The sequence below is a fragment of the Bos indicus genome, chromosome 13, assembly GCF_029378745.1.
Source record: "Bos indicus isolate NIAB-ARS_2022 breed Sahiwal x Tharparkar chromosome 13, NIAB-ARS_B.indTharparkar_mat_pri_1.0, whole genome shotgun sequence".
Lineage (NCBI taxonomy): Eukaryota > Metazoa > Chordata > Mammalia > Artiodactyla > Bovidae > Bos > Bos indicus.
The window spans coordinates 82,317,277-82,341,870 of record NC_091772.1 but is presented as its reverse complement, the minus strand read 5'-3'; the positions used below and the strand labels follow the sequence as shown (position 1 = coordinate 82,341,870).

Genomic DNA, 24,594 nt, shown 5'->3' with positions numbered 1-24,594 from the left:
TGAAAAAGTAGAGTTCTGTTCGTGCCTTCTTAAACGGATAGCCTGGAAAGAAATGACCGGACCCATCTTACATGCAATCAGACGTTACCCACGAGACACACACGCGGGGTCCACTGGCAGCCGAGACACAGTCTTTCTGTCGCTCACTGTTTGACGCTGGCTGAGTCCCCTTCAGCCCTACCTTCACCCCACACATACCTGGCAGATGCGTCAGATGGGAGTCTAGTTCATCTTCTATTCCTGCTTCTCTTCTTTGCTCCTCCCCCTCCTCCTTTTCTCCCAGCAAATCTCCCACCGCAAAGAAACTGTCTCCTCACTGTTCCTCAGTCTCCTTCCTGACTCTGTGGTCGCTGATGCATTTTCTAGCTCTCACCATCTCCCGTTCAAAACAGGACTTAATAGGGGCGTCCCTGGTGGTCCAGTGGTTTAGACTCCGCACTCCTGCTGTGGGGCCCGGGTTTGATCCGTGTTCAGGGAGCTGAAGCCACATGCTGCAATTAAGACCCCGTGCAGCCAAACTCTTAAAAAAGTTTAAAAAATAGAAACTAAAACCCCAGGACTTTACAATCACTGAAGCAGTATCTATTCCGTATAATAGAAACTAAAAAGCCCAGGACTTTACAATCACTGAAGCAGTATCTATTCTGTATAATCATTTTGGCAGACAGCACTTTCGTTCTTAAAATGGGGTCAATTTTTGATGTAGTATTTTGTGTTTGTGTGAAAAGAGGATATGGAAAAAACTTAATTACTCAGAATCACTCATGAACCCAAGAAGAAAATGTCTAATTATGCAATCATGAATGTTCCTCAAATAGGTCAGCAAACAGGATCTCTTCCTAAAGTCCAACCTATGATTTCCTTCCTGCAGTGATGCTTAGCCAAGTATGCTGTGTGACAAGCCCTAGGGTCACAAGGATAAAAACAAATAAGCAAAAGATCTCTGCCTTCCAAGGACCTCCAGTACAGTTAGGAATGCAGTCAGCAAATTAGGAAGTAGCACCAGAAGAATCACAGATTGTGCTGGGCACAAAGAAGAAAAGAGACAGGGCAGTATGCTGGAGGATAAAAGGTAGACCCTTTATACCGGATCTCTTCTCTGAAGAGATGACATTTTAGCCTGAGACTTAGGATTAGATGAAGCTCATCAAACAAAAGTCAGAGGATAGTTTTGTTTTGTTTTGTTTTTTAAGAGGGAACAGTGGGTAGAGTGCCTGATATGTCCAAGGCACTGGCAGAAGGCAGGTGAGATTCGGAGGGGTTAACAAGGAGCAAAGGACTTCAAGATGAGTTTGCAAAGGAGCCCAGCCAGTTCCTGCAGGGTCTTGTAGACACAAGGAGGTGTTTAGATTTCATTCTACACACACTGGTTTCATTAAGGCAAGTTATTTGTGTATCTCATATCTGCATTTTTTCTAATATATAACACAGGTGCTGAATGATACGTCAATGCAGATGTGGTATGCTGCTGTAAAAACAAGCGCAGGCGAGCAACAAAACCTTACCAGCATCCCAGAACACCCCCGCCCGCCCCCTGTCACTCAAAACCACCTTCCCTTCCCTTCGTAGGTAATTGTATCTTGGCTTTCATAGTAGTCATTTCTTACTTTCCTTTACACTTGTCCCACCTGAGTATGAGCTGATAAACACAATAGCTCAGGTTCCCAGGTTTGTAAACTTTACACACGTGAAACTGCTTTTGTATCAATCTGTGTCCGGCTTCTCTTGATAAGCATCACTGATACAAGTTCAAGAACACGGATGAATTCCCGTCCACGTTGTTGCATGAAGCTGTCACTCACTTTCTATGGTTCTGTAGTGGTCCGTTGCATGTCTACCCCTCCATTTAATGTTTGAATCCATTCCACTGTAGATGCACCTTGGGTTTATTTTTTTTTGGAGGGGGTGTATTGTGAACATTGCTGATATGAATACCATCATCCTTGTCTCTACTGCATACATACACTCATTCTTAATGCTTTTAGGAAGAGAACAAGGGCATATCTTCAACTTTAATAGGCCATGCTTCTTTAAGTCATTTTACCGATTAAAGCTTGTACTAAATGTGCAATCTCATTGCTCCACAGCCTTGCCACCAACTGGTATACCCATCCTTTTCAATTTTAGCCTCTACAGTGAATGCTTTTACTTTTCAAAAGATTATTATGGATGCTGCATAACAGAAAAAAGTAAAGCAGGTATACAAGACAGGTTCTGAAACTAGAACAAACAGGATTTGCTGATAGACTGAATAAAGAGAATTAAGAAAAGGGAAATGTCAAGTATGAATTTCATGTTTCTGGCTTTAAGAATTGGCTAATGATGGCGCTAGTTTCTGAGAGAGAAAACTGGGAACCAAACAGAGATGGAGGAGGAAAGTATCATTTATGTGGATGTGTAACATCTGAGATGTTCATTAGATTTCTACTTGACGTCAAGTGGGTATTTCAGTATACAGGTCTGGATCTCAGAGCAGAGGTCATTAGGAATTAATGTAAAATTTTATACAATCTTTTACTATTTAGGGGATAATATTATTTACAGAGAAAATATAGATAAGCAAAAAAGACAGTGTAAAATTTAGCCTTAAGAGTTCTATCATTTTAGAGATGACAGAAAGCACCAGCTAGTAAGGAAAGAAGCAAACCAAGATATAGTGTTTTAAAAAGAAGAATTTCAGAGAAAGATTAATAAACTGCACCAAATGCTGTCAATGTGTTAAAAAAACACAGTCCTGTGGGTTTGTCGACACAGAGGCTGTTGATTGGGAGATGGGTTTAGTGGCCTGGTAGGAAGATAAGCAGGATTATAATCCTGCTTGAAAAAAACTTCAGACAGAGGCACACTCTAAAAATTGTTTTTCAGTTGTCTGAATTAAAGGGGAGTAGGAAAATGGGTCAGATGCTAAAGGAAGAAGAAGCGTGAGGCAAGCTTTTACAAGGATGAAAAGTACGAGGATGTTTATATTCTTGTGACGGTTTACTGTGTGTTAGTTACTCGGTCGTGCCCAACCCTGTGACCCCGTGGACTGCAGCCCACCAGGCTCCTCTGCCCATGGGAGTTTCCAGGCAAGGATACTGGAGCAGGTTACCATTTCCTTCTCCAGTAATGGTCTAGTAATGCCAGACAAATTGAAGATGCCGAAGAAAAAGGAAGGGAAACAAAAGGAGCAGCGTCCTAGTGAAGGGCAGAGGTGATACAGGTCCAGAGCAAAAATGGAAGGATTGCCTTTGAGAAAAGAAGGAGTGTATTCTCATGCGGCTGATTAAGCATGATGAGAACTGATGCGCGATGCAGGGAGATGTGGGAGAGGACGGCCAAGGACGTTCCTGGAGGCTTCCATTCTCTAAAGAAAGTGTGAGTTTTTCAGGTGATAGAGAGGAGATAGTGATTACAAGGTCCATGAAAAAAGAAAGGAAAGACCTTATTCTTACCAGGAAAGTAAAAGAGGACTGGAAGCTGTGATCCTATGTATTCTATAAGCATGATTTAAAATGAAGACCAGTCATAAAGGTTGATTTCTCCAGCAATGTCCAGGGACATGGCTAAGTTAGCTGCAAGTTACAGAAAAACTGATGCATGGTGGGTTCAACAAATAGGGGCTTCTTTTATTCTGTTACAAAACAAAAAGTCTGGAGATAACATAGCTGTTGCTGCTGATTCAGCAACTGCTTAAACAATGTCACCATGGATGCAGGCTGTTTCTTCCTTCACGTCTCTGCTTAGCACGTGGGCTTTTGTCTTCAGTGCGTCAGCAATCGTAGCAATAAAAAGAAGAAAGGGTCTCTACCAGTCTCAGTAATTTTCTTTCAGGAAAACAAAGGATTTCCAAGAAACGCCCACTAGACTTCTACTCACATTATCAGTGGCTAGACCTGTGGCACGTGGTCGAGGGAGCCTGGCTGCGAGGGAGCCTGGCTGCGAGGGAACCAGCAAGAGAGAGTATGTAGCCGTACACGGTTGCCCTGAATGAAACCATGGCTTTGTTAGGAAGGATGGGAGAACGCATAAATGTTACGTGAATACTTAGGCTTGCCACCCAAGAAGACAGTAGACGTTTGAGTTCAACCGCATCGGAGAACACTAGGCTAATTCAACAGGAAGAAAGAGAAAAGAGATCCATGATGTCCGCAAGAGAGAGGTTATCTTTCGTGCTGAAAGAATAAAACTGGCCACCACAAAGGGAAACAAAAATAAAACACTGTGTTGAGAGTAATTTGCAAAGAAAAACTTAAAGACAATTTTCACCTAATGCCTCTACTTTTGACAAAAATATACTGATTTGCATATATTTTAATTGTTATTTCTAGTATTTACTTTTTTTAAATAGTAAAGCTCCTAGAACATATCTTTATCTAAAACAAAATAACAATCAATTCAGCCAATTTCTGAGGAAGGCTAATTTTTAAATGCACTCATTCTGAAATATTAAGATATTTGTTACCATCCTGTGATTTGTTTTAATTAGAATAAAACATGGTATGTATCTGTCTTCAAATTGCCACTTTCCTTTTGGTGATTTGGATTGTTTTTATGATGAAGGTAGCAGTTTTGTGTATCAGTAAAGTTGTGTAACAGTAAAGTTTGTGTAACAGTAAAGTTGCGTAATAGTAAAGTTGTGAACCGGTTAAGTTGTTCAACAGTAAAGTTCTTTACAAGCTGAGACACCAGGGATTAAAAGATAATTTAAAAACAAAGAGTAACACTTGATTGTGCTATTCTGTATTGACTGACTCAATCAGTTGTTTAGAACCGTCCAAACAACATATATTCTTACCCATGTCACTTACAACAACGGCATCACCTAAGCAAACTCCCAGATGCTCTTGAATATCCTGTGACTCAGCTGCTGGTCCACCTATTGTGACGATGACTATTTCATGTACAATTTGCTGATAAAATGGTCTTCAGCAACAGAAACACATATGCAAATTGTTACCCACCAGAGTCTGATTGTAGGGTAATGCAAACCCAGTCAGACACACCCAAAAACAAGTAGTGTAGCAATTCTAAGTTTGAGATAAGTGATGATAGCCTGTTATCTCTAGTGCTCACATTCCAAAGGGTAGCTATGACTGTTCTGAAGAATAAAGCCATCTTGCCACAGCCTGGACCTACAGCTGGGCAATAATAATAGTGATAAAGATGAAAGCTAACACGCATCCAGCGTTTGCTCTGTGCCAAGTACTTTATTAGGGACACTGTGTGCCTTGTCTCATCCAATCCTCACTACAATCATTTAAGGTTCATATGAGAATCCTCCCTATTCTACAGAGGGAACTGCAGCTGGTACAGATTTAGTAACCTTCCGGAAATGACAAGCCTACAATGAGATGAAGTTCAGATCGGGAGTCAGGCAGTCAGATTTTAGAATCAAGGATTTCGATAATTTTGTCACCACTCCTCAATGTACAGGAGAAAATCATACCTCAGGATCATTTTCCTAATTGACATGTGTCAAAAATATACTAAGTGAGGTGCACCCAATTTGAAACCCCAATTCCCAAACTCCCAATTGTCCAGGTAGAAGAGTATTAAAAACTTCCTGACTGACTCATCTCTCTAGACTGATCAAGTCAGCCGTGTGTGCATGCATGCCTATGCACTCAATTATGTCTGACTACCACCTCTTGGACTAGAGCCCGCCAGGCTCCTCTGTCCATGGGATTCCCCAGGCAAGAATACTGGATGGGTTGCCCTTTCCTCCTGCAGAGGATCCTCCCGACCCCAGGGATAGACCCCTGTCTCCTGTGTCTCCTGCATTGGCAGGCAGATTCTTTACCACTGAGCCACCTGGGAAGACTTAAAGTCAGCCTGTAATCATCAGGTTTCTATTTCTCTGCAATCTGGGAGATACATTCTCAGGAGAAATTTGTTGGAGGGATAGAGAAAACAATGACGATGAGAAAAATCTTCCTGAATCTGAAACTTACATAGATTTATAAATTTAACATATGCAGCATCTCCTCTCAGAACTTAATTCCAAGAGGAAAATGCTAGAATTTCAAATTATTTGCAACTTCTTGATAATCATAATCTTCTTTTAATTTTTCCAGCTCCTCTGTATTTGTATTTCTGTGGGTGCTGTGCATTTTCTCCCTCTAAGACGAAAGGACACAAAAAATAATATCAGAGCTCCCACAGAGTCATAAAGTGGTAAGTGCTACTACTAAATCTTAGCACTTGCTTCATAAGATTGGACTGAATGGCCAAACTCGAGGCAGGCATATATTTCAATAGTTCTTCAATCCTGTGGTCATTTATTTCCAAATTGGATATGCCATTTACATTTAGACTAGGCACCCATTTTCATTCTCCTCAAGTGCTGTTAACACAACAGCCCATATAATATAGTAACTTTGATTTTTCCTGAAGATCCATCTTTACTTGTTAGGGAGAAACTTGCCAAAACCTACTGCATTCTAAAGGATTATCGAAGATCTCACAGTAAACCACACAAGTTGAACTTGTTTTATTTCCTCTTATTTATCTTAATGTTGTGATACAAATATGACAGAGTGAAACACACAGAAGCACGGTAAATAGTGCCATTTTTAAGAAACTGGCATTCCACTCCCGACCTAGTTCACCAGTTCATACTCAGGGTAAAATAGCTGAATGTAAAAACAGTGTAAAAAATCATTTCAATGACTTAAAAAAAAAAACCACCATTTTCCATTATGAAAAATACCCTCAACTCAGCTAATTGCCAAACTTCAGTGAACTCGTCATTTAGTAGAATATCTATTACGTAGATTTGTCAATGGTAAACTGAATACCACACGACACACAAAAAAGGTAATTTAAATTACAAGTTATGGGCGTATAAACACAAACCTTTGTTTATTAAAATTTCTTAAACGTTTTGGCAAGGTGGTAAATTTGGTGCCCTAAAACACCCATACATACATCACACAAAAAGGACTGTCCGTTGTTCCATAATACCTGCTTCTGCAACATAAATTAACTTGTATGCAAACAGGAAGTACAGGATGGTGTCTGAGCACAGCTGCAAGCTGTCCTAGCACCACTGTGCGGGGCGAGCTGCAAGGGACTCGAGGTGATGCCCATTCACCGCTGTTCTTCTCTGTGCTTGACTGACTTTGGGGTCTGTCCTAGAAACGATTTTTGTACCAATCTTTCCACTCTTAATGCATCTATCTATGAATTTGACTTTGCAGCTTCAGTCCACCTTACATTCTTTTCTAACGAGATTTCTTCACTTCTTTTCAAAGACACAAAATTCTCTACTTACTGTGATATTTACTAAGACTTAACATCCGTGTACTTGTATTTGGTTTTTCTAGAATTAGTATTGTTTTTACTGTTGTTCTGATTACATACCCACATGGTGTGAATGCTTTGCCTAATCTTATTTTCACCGTAAGTTCCATTATATTTACTAAGTAGTTCTTCTAAGTTTTTTGGGAGCAATAGCATCTCTGACGGAGAAGGCAATGGCACCCCACTCCAGTACTCTTGCCTGGAAAATCCCATGGACAGAGGAGCCTGACAGGCTGCAGTCCATGGGGTCGCTAGGAGTCGGACACGACTGAGCGACTTCACTGTCACTTTTCACTTTCATGCATTGGAGAAGGAAATAGCAACCCACTCCACTGTTCTTGCCTGGAGAATCCCAGGGACGGGGGAGCCTGGTGGGCTGCCGTCTATGGGGTCGCACAGAGTCGGACACGACTGAAGAGCAGCATCTCTGAACAATATGAACTGCATATAGCTCATATAAAGACTCTCTTGAGATATTTGTCTTCCCTTTAATTCAAGAATGTGAGTACCTTTCACAGTAATTAGTTTTTATCCTACTACTGTAACCGAGGTAATTTCCCTTTTTATATTGAATGCCTGTGAAAAACTGGGGCCTTGTGTGTGCTCAGTCACTACGTCATGTCCAACTCTTTGCAACCCCACAGACTGCAGCCTGCCAGGCTCCTCTGTCTGTGGAATTTTCCAGGGAAGAATACTGGAGTGGGTTGCCACTTCCTCCTCCAGGGAACCTTCCTGGAGGATCTAAACTGTGTCTCAACTGTGTTTCTGTGTCTCCTGTGTTCGCAGGTGGATTCTTTAGCACTGTACCACCTGAGAAGCCCAACTGGGCCTTATCTTCCTAGAAAATTCATGGGATTTGATAACATACATTTTTGTATTAAACTCATTACTGGCTCCATTTCTTTTGTATTGATGATGGTGGATGCTGCTTTTTCATCTTTCTTCTTACATTTGTTTTATAACCCGTTACTTAATATAGATATATCCTTCTAAACTGGCATTAACATTTTCTAAAGACAGGAGAGAGGTTTTATGCACATACACACATACTTACATATATACATACACCCATACAGACAGATTCACTCTGTATTTTAAATTACTTGGTTATTTAAATAGATTTTGAATGGAAGTAGTTAGCAGAAGTCATCTGGAATTAAACAGAAAAGACCAATTGATTAGCTGTCTCTTTACAGCTTTTCCACTGTTGTTTTGGAATTGTGGAGAGAATGCCTCTATCACCTGCCAGGATGCCATTTGTCACACTAGAAGAGAACCAACAATCCCAACAAGGCATCCCGGATTCATTAAGAAGTTAGTGCATTATTTCAAAGTCCCTAACTTACCCCCAGTGTGTATTAACAGACTGAGGGGATCTGAGTCAGCAAGTCATAAACTTTGTGTATATACACAAGCAGGAGTAAAGAACTGGGAGCGCAGAGCGTCCTGGTTGTAAAAAGAAAGGCGTCACCAAGACGTACGATAAGAAGACTTAAGGAACCTACAGTGTTTCCGTTACACAAAAGCCCAACAAAAGCCCAAAATGCAAACCAGACGAAGGTCAGGTCACTCTGATTAACAAGGGATGACACTGTCATGTTCACATATTTCAACCCGTTGGCTGAACAAATATTTAGCGCATGCTATCATAATTACGCGTTCCTCCGTGTGCCTCACCTAAACTCTCTGTTCCAGGAGCTGTACCAGTCCCCCACACGCCGTGAGTTTTGGCTCAGTTTCCTCCCTTCAAATGCAGTTCAACCAGTGTCATTTCTGGTATCTCTCCATCCTCAAATTTTTTTGCCCCAGAGCAGGTACAGGGACCTCTGAGTGGTGAATTCAGGCAGAGTGTTTTTTATTTTTTTTATGTTCAACTTATTTGCAAAGCTTTAGTCTTAGAAAATCCTTACTCACATTAACCTAAGTTTGAATTTGTTTATAATGTTTCTAGGGATATTAGTCTTTTGCTCCATTATTCGAATTTTGTGCCCACTAGTAAAAAATTAGGCATAAACAATTTATATATTACAAAGCTACAGTAATTAAAACAGTACAGTATTGGTGTAAAAACAAGCACTCAGATCAATGGATCAAAATAGAAAAAGGCAAATACCCTATGACCTCTCTTATTTGCAGAATCTAAAAGACATAGTAATAAGCTCCTAGATACAGAGAACAGATTGGTGACTGCCAGAGACAGGGTATGAGAGGTGGGAGAAATGGGTGAAGGGGACAAAAAATAAAAAACAAATACATTAATTAACTGGTGCTTTCCATCACCTGATAAATGCAGAAAGAATGATGGAATCGGCCAATCACCATTTGGCAACCATCACCAAATTGAGCCAAGGGAAATCAAGAGGTACAGAACTACTCGTCAGATTTTTATGAGGAATTTTGTATTTATATAATCTTAATGTACCTCCCCACAAAATACACATTAATTGCAACGGAAAAGAGGATCTTTTGGTTGGGAAAATTGGGAAGTGACCAAAGTGGACATGAGGAGGACTGGAGCAAGTTGGAATGTGTACCACTTGACAGGGTTGGTGAGAAGGACGCAGTCATAACGTCTGTGTCCTCTTACTGTCACATTCCTGCCAACCATGTGCCAGTTGCTCAGGCATGTCCAACTCTGTGAGACCCCGTGGACTGCAGCCCACAAGGTTCCTCTGTCCATGAAACTCTCCAGGCAGGAATACTTGAGTGGGTTGCCACGCCCTCCCCAGGGGATCTTCCTGAGCCAAGGATCTAACTCACATCTTCTGCATTGCAGGCAGATTCTTTACCACTGAACCACCAAACCAAGGAAGCCCAACTCTGCAAAGCAGCAAATTATAAGGAAATATCTTATTTCCTTAAAAATAAGGAAACAAACCAAACTTGAAAGACATTAAAAAAAATGACTCATTTGTAAGTTTCCAAACTGTCAAATCAATGTCACGAAGTCAAGGAGAGGCTTGGGGAATATTCCAGATCGAAGGAGACATAAAAATTCAGGACAACACATGATTCTTGGATTGAATCCTTTTGCTATAAAGGACATATTGAAACAACCGAAGAAATCTGAAAAGCGTGCATAAATTAGACGGTAGTAACACGTCAGTGGAGTGACTTGCACCTGATGGCTGTACTGCGATCACGTAGAACAATGTAGGGCACGCACTACAGTGGGTGGTGACGGGCAACTTGCTCTCACACGATATACAGGAAACACATTCTTTGTACTAGGCTTTCTGTAAGTGAGAAACGATTTCCAAATAGAAAAGAAAGTCTACTGATACTGCCCTGCACTCTGTGAACAATGCAGCCAGTATATTAGTTAATAAAAGTCAAGACAAAACAATGTAGGATTATTCTGACATTGGGCACAAGTGCTTTCCTAATTGACCAGCACTTTCTACTTCTGCCTCAAAACTCAACCTGTCACTTAGCAAGTATTTATGGACCATGCCCTATGCACCGCTCACTATTCCAGAGATGAACCAGGTGGGCCTGGTTCCTGCTTGTACAGAGCCTGCCTTTTTGTTGGAAAGTTCAACGTTGAACACATTTCTATCAAGGATTATGGAGAGAGAGAGAGACTGATTGACTGATTTCCCACTATTAGAGTCTACTGAGGTCACCAGTTCAGCTCAATTCAGTTCAGTTGCTCAGTCGTGTCCAACTCTTTGCGGCCCCATGAATCACAGCACACCAGGCCTCCCTGTCCATCACCAACTCCCCGAGTTCACTCAGACTCACATCCATCGAGTCAGTGATGCCATCCAGCCACTGGAAAAACTGAGGTCATACATAATCTTAAATGAAAAATTAATGAAAAAAGGAGGTCTGCTTTCCCTTTTTCTCTATCCACTTCTATTATTGTGTTACCTACCTTCATATCCTGGTAATAATAAATACAAAAGCTAAAAATAAATGTTCCATCACATTCTTGATCTTTTTAAATGTGGATAAACTTTTTGGTTTGGAGGAAGTCCTTTCTATACAGAAATTGCTATCCCAGAAAACTGACTCTGTGACCACTTTCCAGGATGCCTAGGGGGAAAAAAATCAGATAAAGGAAAACATATTTAATTAGTTTTTCTTCCAGGCAAGGAGAGAATACAAAGCAAAGGAAATAGACTTTATGTCCTCTTACTATTTTGGTGGAAATAAGGCATAATGGAAAAAGTAACATCACAGAAGTGGAAATTCCTTTGAGAAAAGTGATGACAGATTCATAAGAATGATGAGTTACAGCTGATGCTCCAGAATGTCAGGGTACATTCTGAGCTCTATGTGCAGAATAATGGACTTTATGAGCTGACTGCACGTCGTGATGTATGTGTGCCCAGTCTGTTCCAGCACTTCGTTTTGCTTTGTTTTTAAAGAATAAAATGACACACAAGTCTTTTCCTTCCATTATTAGAAGGAAATTTCAAGACCACCATATCAAAAAAGGACACCAGGCTTCCTTTTTGTTAGATTTTAACTAATATGACTTTCAGATTTCAGAAATAATACATGCTCATTGTAGAAAATTTGGAAAATGCAGAAAATCATTATAGAGAAAGGAAATACTGATTTACACTATTACTCAATCACTGTAACATTTATATATAATGTACTTGTATGTATTTACATATGTCATATATGTGTGTGTCTAATATAAATTCAATTCATAAAATCATAAACACACTCTTCTAAGCACTGATGGCAATTTTTTTAAAAAATAAAGTAATTCATTGAATACCATAATTAAATTGCTTCATTTTATTATTGTAAGTAATGTAATAATACATTAATATACAATAATTGAGAATTTAATTGTTTACTATCTTATCACAAATTTACTGAAATGGAATTGCTGAGTCATAGGTTAGATTTCTTTTTATATGCATAGTATGTTTCTCCACTTTTATTTGGAGACATCCAAATTTGGCCAGACATCCTGGAATGCGAAGTCAAGTGGGCCTTAGAAAGCATCACTATGAACAAAGCTAGTGGAGGTAATGCAATTCCAATTGAGCTATTCCAAATCCTGAAAGATGATGCTGTGAAAGTGCTGCACTCAATATGCCAGCAAATTTGGAAAACTCAGCAGTGGCCACAGGACTGGAAAAGGTCAGTTTTCATTCCAATCCCAAAGAAAGGCAATGCCAAAGAATGCTCAAACTACCACACAATTGCACTCATCTCACACGCTAGTAAAGTAATGCTCAAAATTCTCCAAGCCAGGCTTCAAGCTGGTTTTAGAAAGGGCAGAGGAACCAGAGATCAAATTGCCAACATCTGCTGGATCATCAAAAAACCAAGAGAGTTCCAGAAAAACATCTATTTCTGCTTTATTAACTATGCCAAAGCCTTTGACTGTGTGGATCACAAGAAACTGTGGAAAATTCTGAAAGAGATGGGAATACCAGACCACCTGATCTGCCTCTTGAGAAATTTGTATGCAGGTCAGGAAGCAACAGTTAGAACTGGACATGGAACCACAGACTGGTTCCAAATAGGAAAAGAAGTTCGTCAAGGCTGTATATTGTCACCCTGTTTATTTAACTTATATGCAGAGTACATCATGAGAAATGCTGGGCTGGAGGAAGCACAAGCTGGAATCAAGATTGCTGGGAGAAATATCAATAACCTCAGATATGCAGATGACATCACTCTTATGGCAGAAAGTGAAGAGGAACTCAAAAGCCTCTTGATGAAAGTGAAAGTGGAGACTGAAAAAGTTGGCTTAAAGCTCAACATTCAGAAAACGAAGATCATGGCATCCGGTCCCATCACTTCATGGGAAATAGATGGGGAAACAGTGGAAACAGTGTCAGACTTTATTTTGGGGAGCTCCAAAGTCACTGCAGATGGTGACTGCAGCCATGAAATTAAAAGATGCTTACTCCTTGGAAGGAAAGGTATGACCAACTTAGATAGCATATTCAAAACCAGAGACATTACTTTGCCAACAAAGGTTCATCTAGTCAAGGCTATGGTTTTTCCAGTGGTCATGTATGGATGTGAGAGTTGGACTGTGAAGAAGGCTGAGCGCCGAAGAATTGATGCTTTTGAACTGTGGTGTTGGAGAAGACTCTTGAGAGTCCCTTGGACTGCAAGGAGATCCAACCAGTCCATTCTGAAGGAGATCAGCCCTGGGATTTCTTTGGAAGGAATGATGCTGAAGCTGAAACTCCAGTACTTTGGCCACTTCATGGGAAGAGCTGACTCATTGGAAAAGACTCTGATGCTGGGAGGGATTGGGGGCAGGTGGAGAAGGGGACGACAGAGGATGAGATGGCTGGATGGTGTCACTGACTCGATGGACGTGAGTCTGAGTGAACTCCAGGAGTTGGTGATGGACAGGGAGGCCTGGCATGCTGCGATTCATGGGGTTGCAAAGAGTCAGACACGACTGAGCGACTGATCTGATCTGAAGAAAGGAGTAAGAATGCTAAAGCGTTCTGGAATTGACAGTGATGTTACAATGTCTGTTGCTTGCTAAGTCACTCAGTTGTGTCTGACTCTCTGCGACCCCATAGAAGGCAGCCCACCAGGCTCCCCCGTCTCTGGGATTCTCCAGGCAAGAACACCGGAGTGGGTTGCCATTTCCTTCTCCAATGCATGAAAGTGAAAAGTGAAAGTGAAGTCACTCAGTCATGCCTGACTCTTAGCGACCCCATGGACTGCAGCCCACCAGGCTCCTCTGTCCATGGGATTTGCCAGGCAAGAGTACTGGATTGGGTTGCTGTTGCCTTCTCTGAATATTAAAATGTCAACTCATGAGTAGAATATTAAAATGTCTACTCATTATCTATTCTCCGAATATTAAAATGTCTACTCATTATCTATTGCTCTTAATCTGATATAAAGCCATGGAAGACCATAAGTCCCAGTAGTAAGAAATCTTAAAGAAATGTGCAATGTGTACTTGGAAAAAGAAAAAAAGAAAAATGAGAGATGAATTCTAACTTGTCTATGGTGATCTCTATATAGGGAAGGCATTTATAGGAGTTTTAGGAATGGGATGAGAAAAGATGGAAAGCATCAGCTAAATGCTGCAATATTTTAAAAAATAAAGACGAAAGGGGATGTTAAGACTTCCTAGGCACGAATTAATATATTTAGGTGGAAAAATTAATTTTTTTGACAAGATCCATTTTCAAAATGAAAACAGCAAATATATTTAAGTTCTTAAGAAGTCTCCTTTCTAGTTTTTTTTTTTTTTTTTTTAAGGTTCAGGTTTAACTTCTCAAATTTTTGTAAAGACATTTTTTTCAGAGCAATTTTAAGTTTACAACAACAAGAGGGAAGTGCAGAAATTTTGCATGCACAGCATGACTTCACACGAGTAAAGCCACCCCACTTCTTTTTATTAGTATCACTCACCAGAATGGTACATTTCTCACCAAGGGAGAAGCCACACAGACACTTCCTAACCATCCAAAGTCTATAGTTTAGTTTCACTCTTGGTGTTGCACATTCTCTAGAAATGGATCGAATGTACAGTGACACATATCCACTATTATAACATCAAACAGGGACTTCCCTGGTAGTTCGATGGTTAAGATCCCATGCCCTGAATGCCAGGGGCCTGGGTTCAATCCCTGGCCGAGGAAATAGGTCCCACATGCCCCAACAAAGATCCCACCTGCTGGAACTAAGATTCAGCACAGTCAAACAAATAAGCAAACATTTTAGAAAACTAGTATCCAGAGAGTATTTCATGGCCCTGAGAGTCCTGTCTGCCCTCCTACCCCTCTTGCCCCCAGCCCAGCCCAGCACACCTGTCACGCCCTTCCTCACCAACCCACGGCTTTATCGGACAGGCCTCCAGGCACCACCTTTGCTACCGAGAGCTCTGCTCCCTGGCCACAGCTCGGGAGACCTCCAGGGGACACCTGAGCCAAGCCAGATGGGTCAGAGCCACTTCTCTGAGAGTCTGGCCTGGGGGTCACGGTTCCATGCTGGGCTAGAGCATGGTCTCCTGATTGGAAGAGACACAGTGGCAGGAGACGGGAGGCCACTGTGGCCCCTCTTCGCTCTGCACAGTGGGCCTGCGGCAGCTGGAGCACAGAGCCCCGGCCCTGAGGCGGGACGCAGGAGAGCGGGGGCAGAGCCTGTGTCCCTGACCCAGATCTGGCGCCAGCTTTGTTACTCCGCACGGGGCTGCCACCCCAAAGCTCGGAGCCCTGCCAAGGACTTCTCGCTTTCGTCTAAATTATTTCAAAGTTCTTATCTGCTAGAAAACTAATAAAAAGAAATAGTATCTCCATTCTACAGCTGAGAAAGTCCTTGATTCTCCACTCACTGGAAGACAAAGGGGCTCTGACTTCAGCGGTTGTTCGAAGTTTGTCCGTGAGGTCCACCATCTCCACGGTGTTCGCACAACAGTGGCCTAAAAGCCAGATAATTCTCACATGTCTTTTATTTTGACCACAGTTTTGTACATGGCAGTTTATTTGGAGAAATTCCAGTTATAAGCTGGCCCTGGACTCAGACCGACTCAGTCACATGCATCTCTTCCAAGAATAAACTCTTAAAGATTTGGAACCCTTCAAGCTTGCCTCAGGCATAGCTTGTGTCCTCAAGCCCTGTAGAACTATCTAATCTTGCATTTAAACAGTAGCTGCGAAATAAACACACATCACCCAGAGACTATAATAAAGGGAAAAATAAAACAAAAACACATCATACTTCAAGTCTGTCCTTTTAATGTGACCACTTGGAGTTTTTGTGCTTAAATTTTTTAAAAGTTGTTTAATAAAGAGAAGTCATCATGGTATTATTTGTCACAACAAAAGAGAGGCAGGCACAGATTTTTTTAATGCATTGATGCATTAAAACTTGTATGGATATAATTAACAACTATTACTATGCTACTGTTTTCTTTTTCATAGCCATTTCACTTGTTATTTTACATAGACTTATGTACTTATTTTTTCCTCTGGCATGTTTATATACAGAAAACATAATAAAAGAAAACTTCTCCCATCTGTAGTTCTTTTCTGCCATTTTGTACTTGTTTCTTTTCATAATAGTTACTGAAAATGTTTTTGTCATATAGAGCAAGGAGTGATAAAACATAATCCATCTCAAGTATCAAATTGAGTAGTTACACCCCCAGCTCCAGGGTGGGGGGTGGCGGCGAGAGGGAGGGAGGGAAACACTAAAGGATTTTCTAGGGTAAAAAAAATGACATGCCAGTAGTAAACACGTTCCTTCATTCGTTTGATGAATAATTTAAAAACTGCATATGAGGCAGTCTCCAGGCAGCTATTGCTACACAACAATGTGTTTCTGTTTTATCAGACAGCAGACACTCTGGTATGTGTGCATGCTGAGAATTGTCCAGAGAAGGGAGGAAAAGCACAAATGCAGGAGACAGTGGGAATACCTCCTGGACAGAGGTCACTGAATCAGGAACAGGGCAACACCTACTGTATCAGCAGTGAGGTGTGTTCTTGGACCTCCGATCAGGCAGGCACGCTGCTTTTATCCACGCACCTGGAGACCCTGGCTGGCATTCCGTGGTTTGAGACAGGGTCCCTCTGGTCCTTCTCAGGCTCTGCCCCTCAACAGATGCTTCCCCCAGGAAGCTGTACCCCACTTCCATAGTGCATTAAATGTAACTTGAGATGCTGGATTTCTTTATTCAAAGGGGTTGCATCTCCTTCAGGGACTGTAAAGATCCACTTCCCAAGTCAGATTTCCTGAGGATGGATTACACCTCTGGGGATGCTGTGGTACGGAGAGAAGAATGAACCTTGAAAAAGGCGGCTCTGGACCTGAACTCAGACCCTCTGAGTATACTTTTTCCCCAGGCCTTGTCAATGTCGGCAGCAGGACTGTCAGATGGATGGTATGCAGTACCCAGACGAAAGGTAGAGCGTAAGACTGTGGACACTATCACTTAGTAGATGACTGGTATTGATGTGTTAAAGCTCTGAGTGTTGGACTATTTTATCGATAAAATGAATAGCAACATCATCAGCCAAGTTTGGTGTGGAGGGTATTGAGGTTTGAGAGGAAGGTCCTCAGAGAACGTGGAGTAAATGAGTCTGCAACACAGAGGGTCTGCTTGAATTAATAAGTATGTATTTTAGGTCAGATCCATTAGTGGACTGCATTTGGGCATCAAACAGGCAAAATTTGAACTTAACACCTCCTAAGGTTTTCTCTGATAAGTACAGTGAAGGCTGAAAAAGTTGAGGACATACTTGAAGGAAAATTTTAACAATTTCAACTAACATTTTTAAATTCCAGATGGAAAAGGAAGTAAAATTCAAGGGGTTAAAGGACTAGTTACAGAGGTGGGCCCAGCAGTTAGCAGGCCCTGGTCGGGCTGAAGAATTGTCAGAAGCAGAGAAGAAAGGGGGAGAGTTGTAGGAATACGAAGATGGAGATTGGAGAGAGATTCCTGGATCCAAAATAAAGTGGAGCTCTGATTATTGGCAATGACAGTGTCTACTTCCTGAATATGATCAGGAAGGATGGTTCACTTACACGAATATTGAAATTACCAAAAATCATGAAATAATGGCTAAGCTAGTTGAGCGGAAAAGGCAACATGCATAAGAGGAGTATAGGGAACCCTTATTTGAGTGAAAAAAAGAAAAAAAAGCCAGATGTGCTATCGATCTGTCTAAACACAGTGTGCATACATCTGGATACACAGTCTATATACAAGCTGGCATGCACAGGTACAGACTAACCTGAAATGAGACATAAGAAGTAATGAAGTCTAGGGAACTCAAATGTCAAGGACAGGAGCCTTACTCTTTAGAATATAACCTTCTGTGTAGTCGGAACATTTTACAATATATAGACATTATTTCTTAGTTCAAAAATGAAAGAAAACAGCTAGTTAATAAAAAAGATAAAAACAACATTGCTCTTAGCTGGCTTTGTTCAGTTGGGCTGGCTTTTCTTACCACTCTCAAGCAGTGCTCAGGTCTTTACATGGAACCAATTTATGAGAAAAAACCTCTCAGAGTAATCATGACAATTAAGATGTATTTAAACATCTCTGGGTTGGGGGGGGAATGGATTTTTATTGCTGCTGGCAATGTGAACAACAAAAGTCCGATTCGCTAACCAACTTACTTGAGAAAGCCTGTGTCTTGATCAAAGACCAAATGGTGGCAATTTAGCCTCCCAGTACCTTCTTGCTGATTTAATTATAATTAGCACAATGCTCCCCTGACAGAATGAAACAAGGTTATTAAGCTGCATTGACGAAGTGCAGGCCACTCACTCACCGAAAGGCTGCCGAAGGACTTGGGCTTGGAAAACATTTTCCCATTTTGTGCTGTTTCTTACACTAGAGATGCTCAAATGGGTGTTCTAGAATGTTCACCATCTTACTAACTGGGGAGCCTCCTGCAGAAAGGGGAGATGGTGCAGGAAGCCTACTGTAGCAGAGTCATGCTGAGCAGACAGCGGAAATCACACTGTGACCCCTCTCAAACCTTCCCTTGTCTCTGGAGACTGTCCACTGCATAAGCTGAACTTTTTTTTTAATTGAAGTATAATTGATTTACATCATCATATTCATTTCAAGTGTACAACATAGAGACTCAACACTTATATAGATTTTAACCCATTAAAGTGACCCTGACATAACGTCTGTACTTCTGTGTGCCGTGTGACACACCCCTGATATAATCACGTGTGTACTTCCGTGTGCCGCGTGACACGCCCCTGATATAATAATGTCTGTACGTCCGTGCGCCGTGTGACACACCCCTGATATAACGTCTGTACTTCCGTGTGCCGTGTGACACACCCCTGATACAACGTCTGTACTTCCATGTGCCGTGTGACACACCCCTGATATAACGTCTGTACTTCCGTGTGCTGTGTGACACACCCCTGATGTAATAACGTCTGTACTTCCGTGTGCCGTGTGACACGCCCCTGATAGAATACCGTCTGTACTTCCGTGTGCCATGTGACATGCCCCTGATAGAATACCGTCTGTACTTCCCTGTGCCGTGTGCCACACCCCTGATATAATACCATCTGTACTTCCTGCACCATGTGACACACCCCTGTAGCCCGCCCATTTCACGCACGGTAGTGTGCACCGCTCAGTCTCCACCCCCCTCCGCTCCTTCCCCCACACCCGCTTCCCTCTGGGAACCAACAGCCTATTCTCCAAGCCTGTGAATGTGTGTCTAGCATGCTATATTCATGTGCTTTATTTTTCAGATTCCACATGTAACTGACGACATACAGTATTAGTCTTTTTCTATTTCACTAAGCATGATACCCTTAGGTCATTCAGGTTATTGCAAATGGCAGAACATTGTGACTAGGAGAAAATACTTGCAAATGATTTACCGATAAGGGGTTAATATCCAAAATATACAAAGAGCTTATACAATTCAAGATCAAAAACAAACAAACTACTTAATTGAAAAATGGGCAGAAGACCTGAATAGATATTTTTCCAAAGAAGATATACAGATGACCAACAGCACATGAAAAGATGCTCAATATCGCGAATCACCAGAGAAAGGCAAATCAAAACCACATTGGTGATATCTCACCTCACAACTGCCAGGATAGCTATCACGAGGAAGCCTACAAATAACAAATATTGTGAGGATGTGATGAAAAGGGAACCCTTTACACTGTTGGCATGAATGTGAATTGGTGCAGCCACTAGGGAAAGTAGTACTGAGGAGCACTTTAAGAATTTACAGGGCAATTATCACCCCTAGGTAGTATAGTAGATCAAGTCTACAAGTGAAAACGATAATGGCAATATTCCCCACCTCATCTCCATCATGTCTCTGTCTTTGAATGGTAGAGAACGATGCTCCCTATAGTTTGGAAAAGGGAATTTAGAGAAAGTGTGAGCAGAAGTTATTCAAATGAAGATGGTGCCCCAGTGATGCCGGCAACTTTTGTAAGTGAGTTGGGCAAGTGTGCAGGAACTCATCTACTTCTGTCTGCTCCCTCTGCCACCCTCCTAACCCAAGGAATCAGAGGTGACTCTGGCAAGCCCAGCCTCGTCTCAAGGGGCAGCCACTAAGGGTCTGCTGCTACGCATGGCAGAGCAGCCATGCACACAGCTCCTGCTGCCAGACGGCCCACCCCACTCTGCCTCTCGTGTCTTGGGCAAGCTCCCCCGCACAAGATAAGCCATTCTTCAACCCATTCTTCATCCAGCAGCTGTGTGACTTTTTAAAATATCAGTCAAATAAAACCTCCACAACTCACCCCATTTCCGGATCTTACTGGCTTCCCATTCCTCCTGAAGTCAATTTCAGACTCTTTCGTACAACCTACAAGTTCAGCAGAGCCTGGTCCTGTCTATCGCTTCAACTTCATCCTCAGGCACACTCTCACTCACTATACTTCAGCCAAGGCAGCCATTCAGCCTGTGTCAAACTTTTTTCCACCTCCATATTTCTTACATGCTGTCACATTAGCCTGAAATGCTCTTCCAAACAAAATTAGTCTCTTACTCATTCCTCAATTTCAACTTAAATCTCTTCCTCAAAGGGCTTTTCCCAAATCCTTATCCTGACACAGGTCCCACCATTATTCTCTCTCAAAGCACAATGTCTTCACCTAGCGCTCACCAAAATTTGTGTACTAATTTATTTCACATCCAGCCCTTCCACAAAAGCACAAGCTCTATTAAGGTACATAATATTTCTGCTTTATTCACTTCCCAGTCCAAATATAGCATCTGACACATGGAAGAAATAGTTAATGAATATACGATTCACCAGAAATTACGGGCACTTACTACGCGCCAGGCACTGTGCTGGCAAAGAAACAAACATGAATCAGATACATGCTGTGCCCATTCACCTATAAACAGCTAGGAAGTGAGGATCATATTGCTGTTTGTTTTAGGCTATCTAGTTTTTAAAACTACTGAGAAATCTGGTATTTCAATTATATGAACCAATACACAAAGCAGAGAAAATTCATCCAGGACCACAGGCATGATTTATTTCAGAGCTGAACAAAGGATCATTATTTTTCTTCCATAAATGCCTCCAGCCTGAGACGGCCACGCTGACATGAGTGAGCTGATTCTCCTTTTCTCTCTCCCTATTCCCAAAGCCAGAATTAATTGACTGACTGTAGCACTCTGTCCTGAGAATTAACTTCCGATTCCTTTTCAACACCATCCAGGCAGGCACCACCAACAGATCATAGCTGGCATGAAAGATGGACTGTTTTTCCAATCTCCCTTTCTAGCCCTTGAGACCCATGGAAAATAGCTGTGGTGAGAAATGACAGTGGCTTCAAGTGAAGTGTCTTCCTCTTGTCTTTGAGATCCAGATGGCACATGGCCTTAGAATGGACTGTTTATAGTAGCTCACTGCAGTCAAGTCACTCTAATCCCATCTCTGCCCCATTCTTACACATGCTCAAATAACTCTCTTTAAATGGGTTATTTCTCCAACTATTTGTTGACTTTCTTGAGAATTTTTGTTGCACCTAGAGAATTTTTAGAAAAATGAACAAAATTTTTCCCAAAAAATTATTTTAAAAGTTGTTATTGCTGAGGTGCTAAGTCGTGTCCGACTCTTTGAGACCCCGTGGACTGCAGCACGCCAGGCTTCCCTGTCCTTCACTATAGCCCAGAGTTTGCCCAAACTCACGTCCACTGAGTCACTGATGCCATCCAACCATCTCGTCTTCTGTTATCTCCTTCTTCTCCTACCTTCAATCTTTCCCAGCATCAGGGTCTTTTCTAATGAGTTGGCTTCTCGAATCAGGTGGCCAAAGTATCAGAGCTTCAGCTTCAGTTCTGCCAATGAATATTCGGGATTCATTTCCCTTAGGATTGACTGATTTGATCTTGTAGTCCAAGAGACTCTCAAGAGTCTTCTCTAGCACCTCAGTTCAAAAGCATCAATTCTTTGGCACTCAGCTTTCTTTATGTTCAAACTCTCATATCTGTACATGACTACTGGAAAAACCATAGCTTTGACTATACAGACCTTTGTTGGCAAAGTGATGTCTCTGCATTTTAATACATTGTCTAGCTTTGTCATAGCTTTTCTTCCAAGTAACAAGCATTTTAATTTCACGTTTTTATTGGACACAAGAAGATCAGGTCTTAGAGCAAGAGCCCACCCCTTAATTTTCCATTCTAGGAAAGTGAAAGTGAAGTCACTCATGTCTGACTCTTTGCGACCCCATCGACTGTAGCCTACCAGGTTCCACCGTCCATGGGATTCTCCAGGCAAGAATACTGGAGTGGGTTCCCATTTCCTTCTCCAGGAGATCTTCCCAACCCAAAGATTGAACACAGGTCTCCCACATTATAGGCAGACGCTTTACCAGCTGAGCCACCAGGGAAGTCAATTCTAGGAGAGTGACCACAATTTCAGCTTGTTTACAATGCACATCAATTCATAAGTCATTATTTTGAATTATTTATTCATGAATCTAATTATTCCCTAACACAAATGTGTATGACTTGGCTTGATACACATCCTTCATTAAAGGATTTTAGGGTCACTATCTGAAAATCCATTAAAAAAATTAAGTCTGGACTCTGACTTCACACGTTTCTTTGTGTTAGTGCTTAGATTGTAAACCAAGTACATTGAATCATAATGCAGTTGTGCACATTTGAGTGTGTATGTGTGTGTACGTGCTCTTCGTTTACTAGTAAAGTCTAAGCTATAACTTCTGGAGAATTGCAGTTCTTCGTAATGTATTCAAATAAATAAAAATCTAAGTTAATATTTAATGGATTATTTAAAAACATTTTTCCCAGAGAAATAAATATCTTTTCCCATTAAGTAAGATATATAATATTAAAGTATTGGCTATAAATAAGGATTTTTCAAAGACTAGGTCATGGCTTCTGAACTACAAGGAGATATTTATGATGTATCTACAGAAATGTAAATTATCTAATTATAACAATAATAGCATATTTATTATGCATAGTATAAGAATCTCACATTCATTAAATCATTTTATGTTTAAAACAATTATGATGTTATCTCAATTTCACTCAAGATTAAACTGAGACACAGAGATGTTAAGCAATTTGCCCAAAGCCACTCAACTGGCAGGATTCATGGTTAGCTGCTCCTGTCCAAGATGACACAGTCAGGAGACTCTGCCTCCAGAGTTCATGCTTTTAATCCCTATACTGGACTGCTCTAGTATTTAGCAAAACTCATTTTAAGTAGAACTCCTAAGCATTATTACCAAATTTAGTCATTTATTGTCCTTTATATCAAAAATACCAATAGAGTTCTTGCACACAAAACTTATTTGAGCAGTTCCTTAATTCATGTTTCCCATTGGAATCCTGAATTCTAGGACTTGTGCTATCACAGATTCTGGAAAGGTACTCTCTGCTGGACCCTCCGGCATCTGTTTACCCACTGGGGGCAGGCTCTCTGATGCCACAGGCATTAGACACGTAACCTGAGCGAAATTCCCGGGACCAAAGTCCCCCTAATCTGCCTGTTGTGGGTGGTAGGCACTCAGTATAACCTGAGTGAAATTCCCGGGACCAACGCCCCCCTACTCCGCCTACTGTGGGTGGTAGGCACTCTACCGTTTCTTCTGGACCAAGTCATGTGAGCTGAACAGAGAATTTCATCCAAAGGGAATGAATGTGAGGTAATTCGTTAACAATCGATATTGTTCTAGAAAAATCAATGTTGCCAACTAGGCAGTAAGCCATGTGGTTCACACGAGAGAAATTCTCACATTGCAAGAGCTCCTAACCCATGACTTTTTAAAGCGTTTCCTTCAGTGGGATAGGAATTCATTTGGGGGAGGTAAGAAGAGGGAAGGAAGAAGTAGATGCTAAAGCAACTTAGGTTAAGAAAATCTCAAAATTATTTTGCCATTATAATGTCAGCTCTTCAGTTCATAAATTTTTAGACTCATTTCTTGCCAAGAGTAAAAATGAAATCCATTAAAAAAGAATATGGGGGGAAATGTATGATAAGATGAAAAACACAGAAATAATAGATGCTCAAGAAGATTAGAGCAGAATGAAAATTGGAAATTAAAATAAATATGAGATAAAACCTGAAATATTTAAACCAACAGATGTAAAAGGGTAAAAGAAACAGAAGAACGTCAAGTAATCCTAGAGATAGAAACCCTTGAATCTATGATTCGGATTTAGAGATTAAGATGGAAGAAATTAATTATTTAGAAACTATTTCAAGAGGCTCTGAGCCAAGGAGATAAAAAATGAAAGCATGGAATTGAAGAGGGGTAAAACTGAGATATTCTGAGAAAAAATATTTAACAAGTAAAGTAAACTGAGTCATGAATGAACAGGCTAACTCCTAGTGTATACCCAGGACCACGGTTCTT

The 24,594-nt window shown here is 41.1% G+C and overlaps 1 long non-coding RNA gene across 4 annotated transcripts in view; it reads right to left on the bottom strand.

The window, feature by feature from the left end:
• LOC139186629 (uncharacterized) overlaps positions 1-24,594 on the bottom strand; it is a 158,442-nt gene that overhangs the window by 30,900 nt on the left and 102,948 nt on the right. For 2 of the 4 annotated variants that reach the window (XR_011570305.1, XR_011570308.1), the window contains one exon: positions 11,162-11,322. The exons of the other annotated variants lie outside the window; for them this stretch is intronic. This is a non-coding gene — a long non-coding RNA (uncharacterized lncRNA). The remainder of the gene's footprint in view (positions 1-11,161; positions 11,323-24,594) is intronic. 4 annotated transcript variants of the gene reach the window in all.